This window comes from Carlito syrichta, unplaced genomic scaffold (assembly GCF_000164805.1).
Source record: "Carlito syrichta isolate Samal-C Ts95f unplaced genomic scaffold, Tarsius_syrichta-2.0.1 Scaffold303623, whole genome shotgun sequence".
Lineage (NCBI taxonomy): Eukaryota > Metazoa > Chordata > Mammalia > Primates > Tarsiidae > Carlito > Carlito syrichta.
The window spans coordinates 384638-390911 of NW_007247719.1; the positions used below are offsets into that span (position 1 = coordinate 384638).

The 6274-nt window shown below is 42.7% G+C and overlaps 1 pseudogene across 1 annotated transcript; it reads left to right on the forward strand.

The window, feature by feature from the left end:
• The first annotated feature begins 2667 nt into the window (after positions 1-2667).
• Positions 2668-5936, forward strand: LOC103261138 (annotated as a pseudogene). Its single transcript, XR_002482006.1, has one exon. The product of XR_002482006.1 is annotated as an oxysterol-binding protein-related protein 11 pseudogene (transcript).
• Positions 5937-6274: the final 338 nt, after the last annotated feature.

Sequence of the window (6274 nt, forward strand, 5' to 3'; positions counted from 1 at the left end):
ATAGATGCTAAAATTCTCAACAAGATCCTAGCGAACCGGATTCAACAGCACATCTCAAAAATCATCCATCATGACTAAGTAAGCTTCATCCCTGGGATGCAAGGCTGGTTCAACATTTGTAAAACCATAAATGTAATTAAATACATCAACAGATGTCAAAACAAAAACCACATGATTATATCATTAGATGCAGAAAAAGCTTTTGATAAAATCCAGCACCCCTTTTTGATAAAAACTCTCGAACAGCTAGGCATATGGGGAACATACCTCAAAATAGTAAAAGCCATCTATGAGAAACCCACAGCCTGCATACTCCTAAATGGACAAAAACTGGAACCATTTCCCCTGAAAACTGGAACAAGGCAAGGATGCCCACTCTCACCTCTCCTGTTCAATATAGTATTGGAAGTCCTGGCTAGAGCAATCAGACAAGAGAAGGCAATCAGGGGTATTCAAATAGGAAAAGAGGAAGTCAAGCTATCTCTCTTTGCAGATGACATGATCGTGTACCTTGAAAACCCAAGAGAATCTGTCAAAAACCTCCTTACACTGATAAAGGACTTTGGCAAAGTCTCAGGATATAACGTAAATGTGCAAAAGACAATTGCATTTCTTTACACCAATAATAAACAAACAGAAACCCAAATAAAAACCACAATGCCATTTGCAATAGCCACCAAAAAAATGAAATACCTTGGTGTCTTCCTAATCAGAAATGTGAAAGACCCTTACAATGAAAACTACAAAACATTGCTCAAAGAAATCAAAGATGACACAAATAAGTGGAAAAATATCCCATGCTCATGGACTGGAAGAATCAACATTGTGAAGATGTCCTTCTTACCTAAGGCAATCTACAGATTTAATGCAATACCCATCAAATTACCAGCAACATTCTTTTCAGACCTAGAAAAAACAACACAGGAATTCATATGGAAACACAAACTACCAAGAATAGCCAGAACAATCCTCAGCAAAAAAAAAAAAACAAATCAGGTGGTATCACATTACCAGACTTCAAACTTTACTGTAAAGCTACAATAATCAAAACAGCTTGGTATTGGTACAGGAACAGGCATATAGACCAATGGAATAGGACTGAGATTCCAGAAGGAAAACCTCAATTTCTCAACCAACTCATCTTCAACAAAGCCTCCACCACCTACCACTGGGGAGAGGAGAACCTATTCAGTAAATGGTGCTGGGAAAACTGGCTGACCACATGCAGAAGATTGAAACAGGACCCCATCTATCCCCATACACAAAAATTAACTCTAAATGGGTCAGAGACCTAAATGTGAAACCTCAAACCATAAGAACCTTAGAAAATGATGGACATACCCTCATGTAAATTGGAACTGGTACCCAATTCCTGAACAAAACCGAAACCCACAGGCCATAAGAGATAAGATAGACAAGTGGGACCTCATTAAACTGACAAGCTTCTGCAAAGCCAAAGAAACCATCAAGAAAGCAGGGAGACATCCCACAGACTGGGAAAAAGTATTTGCCAACTCCAGGTCTGACAAAGGCTTAACATCTTGGATCTATAAGGAACTCAAACGTGCTGAAAAGAAAAAACAAAACAACCCCATTATAAAATGGGCAAAAGATATGAACAGACACTTCTCAAAGGAAGACATCCCAGCAACCAACAGACACATGAAAAAATGTTCAACCTCACTAATCATCAGAGAGATGCAAATCAAAACCACACTGAGATGCCACCTAACTCCAGTCAGAATGTCAATTATCAATAACAAAAAATAACAGCTGCTGGAGAGGGTGTGGCGAAAAGGGAACACTTCTACACTGTTGGTGGGAGTGCAAACTAGTACAACCTCTGTGGAAAACAGTATGGCGATTCCTAAAAGCTCTAAATATTGACCTCCCATATGACCCTGGAATCCACCTACTGGGAATATACCCTGAAGAACTCAAATCACTCTTTAAAAAAGATACCTGCGGCTGTGGGTGGGGCGGCGGCCCTGGCCCTGGCATTCACGCTTGGGTCCGGAGAGAGGGCGAGAGGCTCGTCGGCTCCTGGGACCCCAGTCGAGGGGCCGGGGGCATTGGACGAAGTCGCTCCGAGCTGTTCGCCTCTGATCCGAGGAGAGGCGGCGCTGGAAGCCAGCGTCCCGCCCCCAGCGGCCTCTTTCGTCGACTCTCCTCCCGGGCTGCGCGCTCTGCCTCTGGCTGTGTCCTGGGGGCTGCGGTGGGAACGGCCCAGCGGGCTGGACTGGACCCTCCCCGTGAGAACCGGCTGGAGGAAAAGAGGGGGCACGGCGGGTCAGCCCCTCAGCCCGGAGGTCAGGCCGCAGGGTCCCCTCTCTGTGGTCTTCCGTCCTTCACCCAGCCCTCCAGGCTCCCCACGCTCCTTCTCCTCTGAGTATGTCACCAAGCCCTCGAGCCGGATGATTTTTCCTCCTTGCTTTTGCCGGAAGGAGGTACATCTATCTAAAGGATATCAGTCCTCTTTGCTACCCCTGCCCTCTTGAAAGTTTCACTTTGGTGGAAATGTGTATTTTCCTTTCCTGGACCGTTTGACGGTTCCCACTCCAGCCGCCGTCTGATTTAGTATCTGGGGTCACATTCATATCAGATCTTTAAAAAAAAAAAATCACCTGCAAAACTACAGAGTTGTTCTCTCCCGCCCGAGAAGGACAAATGGACTTTGGCGTTAAGATGCAGGGAGTCGAACCAGTGTCAACAATGAAAGTCTCAGAGAGCGAGGGAAAGCTGGAGGGCCTGGCCACAGCGGTGACCCCGAACAACAAGAACAGCAGCAACAGCAGCTGTGGGGGTGGCAGCAGCAGCAGCAGCAGTAGCAGTAGCCACGGTGGCAGTGCAAAAGGCTGGCAGTACAGTGATCACATGGAAAATGTGTATGGTTATTTAATGAAGCACACCAACCTTGTCACTGGGTGACAATACAGGTTTTTTGTTTTAAACAATGAAGCTGGGCTATTGGAGTACTTTGTAAATGAACAGTCTAGAAATCAGAAACCTAGAGGTACTTTGCAGCTTGCAGGCGCTGTAATATCACCCAGTGATGCGGGTTCTCACACCTTCACTGTAAACGCTCCCAGTGGGGAACAGTATAAACTCAGAGCCACAGATGCTAAAGAGCGACAACACTGGGTAAGCAGACTTCAGATTTGTACACAACATCATACTGAAGCTATTGGAAAGAATAATCCTCCTCTGAAGTCACGGAGCTTCTCACCGGCATCTAGTGGTAATTCTCCTATATCCCAGAGGAGACCAAGTCAAAATGCCATTTCTTTTTTTAATGTTGGACATTCCAAACTGCAATCAGTGAGCAAAAGAGCTCACTTACCTCCAGACCATCTTGTGGAAGTCAGAGAAATGATGTCTCATGCTGAAGGACAACAAAGAGACTTAATTAGACGAATTGAATGCCTTTCTGCTTCTGGCCATCTTACTTCCTTGGACCAGGATCTCTTAATGCTCAAAGTGACTTCCATGGCGACTATGAACTGCTTAAATGACTGTTTTCATATTCTCCAGTTGCAGCATGCATCACATCAGAAGGGCTCATTGCCTTCAGGAGCGACAATCGAGTGGTTGGAACCAAAGATACCTTTATCAAACCACTATAAAAATGGGGCTGACCAGCCCTTTGCAACTGAGCAGAGCAAGCCGGTGGCAGTCCCAGAAGAGCAGTCTGTGGCAGAATCTGGACTATTAGTAAGGGAACCAGAAGAAATAAATGCAGATGATGAGATGGAGGATACATGTGACAACAAGGAGGATGACCTGGGAGCTGTAGAAGAGCAGCGCAGTGTCATCCTGCATCTCTTGTTGCAGCTCAAGCTGGGCATGGACTTAACAAGAGTGGTGCTTCCTACATTTGTCCTAGAGAAGCGTTCCTTACTGGAAATGTATGCAGACTTTATGTCCCATCCAGACCTATTTATAGCCATCACTAATGGAGCCACAGCTGAGGACAGAATGATTCGCTTTGTTGAGTACTACCTTACCTCATTTCATGAAGGCCGTAAGGGAGCCATTGCTAAGAAACCATACAGTCCTATCATTGGAGAAACATTTCACTGTTCCTGGAGGATGCCAAAAAGTGAGGTAGCACGCAGTGCTATTAGCAGCTCTTCCACCCAGGCAGTCACAAATCATGCTTCTCTATCAGAGGAGTCTTCAAGCCGGGGGGATCAGACTGTTACACAGTCAGATTTGTTGCTGAACAGGTTTCCCATCATCCTCCAGTCTCAGGATTTTATGCAGAATGTGCAGAGAAGAAGATGTGTGTAAATGCACATGTCTGGACTAAGAGCAAGTTCTTAGGCATGTCTATAGGCGTGACAATGGTTGGAGAAGGTGTCCTCAGTCTATTGGAGCATGGAGAAGAGTATACATTTTCTCTACCTTGTGCATATACCCACTTGATTTTGACTGTTCCTTGGGTAGAACTGGGTGGAAAAGTCGGTGTCAACTGTGCAAAAACTGGATATTCAGCCAGCAACACTTTTCATTCTAAGCCATTTTATGGTGGTAAACTGCACTGGGTTACAGCTGAAGTAAAGCACAACATCACCAACACTGTGGTATGCCGAGTGCAAGGGGAATGGAATAGTGTTCTAGAGTTCACTTACAGCAATGGAGAGACAAAGTATGTGGACTTGACTAAATTGGCAGTGATGAGGAAAAGAGTAAGACCTCTGGAGAAGCAGGACCCATTTGAGTCCAGGCGATTGTGGAAAGATGTGACAGATTCTCTGAGGGAATCCGAAATTGACAAGGCCACAGAGCATAAATGTGCCCTGGAAGAGCATCAGAGGACTGAAGAAAGGCATTGCACTGAAACTAGCACACCCTGGAAAACCAAATATTTTATTAAAGAGGGAGATGGCTGGGTTTATCACAAACCCCTCTGGAAAATAATTCCAGCGACACAACCAGCAGAGTGACACATGCTATCTAAGACTCAACCAGTGAGGCTCTTCTGTTTACCCTAAACCCTCTCAGAGTGGAGTCATTGCACTGAGTGATCTGCTTCTTACTGTGCAGACTGAAACTAGCTCATCATGAATGTACTACTAGGCACCATGGTACTGCAGCAAGACCAAAGTGTTGAAGAGACATGATGAACCTCTCACCAACTTGTTCATGTCATGTGAGCAATACCATCTTAAAACCTTGTACCCAAATTATTAGATGATTAATCTTTTATCTAGGTCCCACTCCTAAAGCTAAGTTTGAATCCCCTATTTTGTACAGGGACAGCAGATACATACAACAATGAGAACTCAGTGACTTTGGTTTCTTTATAGTGAAAAGCAAAGTTTCTGTTTCTGAGTTTGTGTTTTGCTTTCTGTCCAAAACTGAAGTATTCACTACTCTTATGAACCAACCAAGAGGAGGAGAAAGATGACCCAGAAGTGGATTCAGCCATTGTGCCTGAAATCAGTGTTAATAAACAAATCAACCAGGTTGTGGTAACAAGGCGTTCTATGTCTTCAAAAAGACTGTGTGCCTGTGTCTGAAGAACTTATCCATGATCCCCCTCTGTTGGAACTCTCTTTTAAAAAGTATATTTATAGATTGATTTAGATTGATTAGAATTATAACCATGGAGAATTTTTTCTTCTGAGCATTTTAATATACTTGAAAACAACATTGACTTGAAAAATTTCAGAACATTTTTCAATACCTAGTTTTATTAAATATTACACTTGAGAGACAATTTTTAAAAATCTGTTCATGTCAATACGATGACATTTTGACCTTCTCAAGAACTAAGGCATTAAAGAAAATGGCAAATATTTTAAAAAAACGTTATTTTTTTCTTACCTTTTTTTCACTTCTAGGTTAATATCCAGTATTATACTATCCCTTTGGATAAGAATACTTTATTTTACCTCTGTTCACTTAAAAATTAAAACAATTGATTCTATTCATATATGTCAGTAATTCAGAAGTTATATATATAATTGAGTGCATGTAAGATATGGTTGTGTTTTCTTTTCAAGGAAATGTAAATGCTGAAAAAAGATGAAATGAAAAGGCATTGGGAAAAAAGATATCAGAAAGTTGTATTCAGGTACAAATCTTTTTTTAAATAAGTGTTTTATTGAGGTTGAAGAATTGCTGGCAATTAAAAGAATAGTGCTAATTATGGCTTTCATCATTCATTCAAGTATTTATTGAGCACCTCATTATGGTGCTCAACACTTGTTACTGCAAGCTACTTAATTTTCCAAGAGTGGTGCCTTACCCTGTTTCTTCTGATATGGTC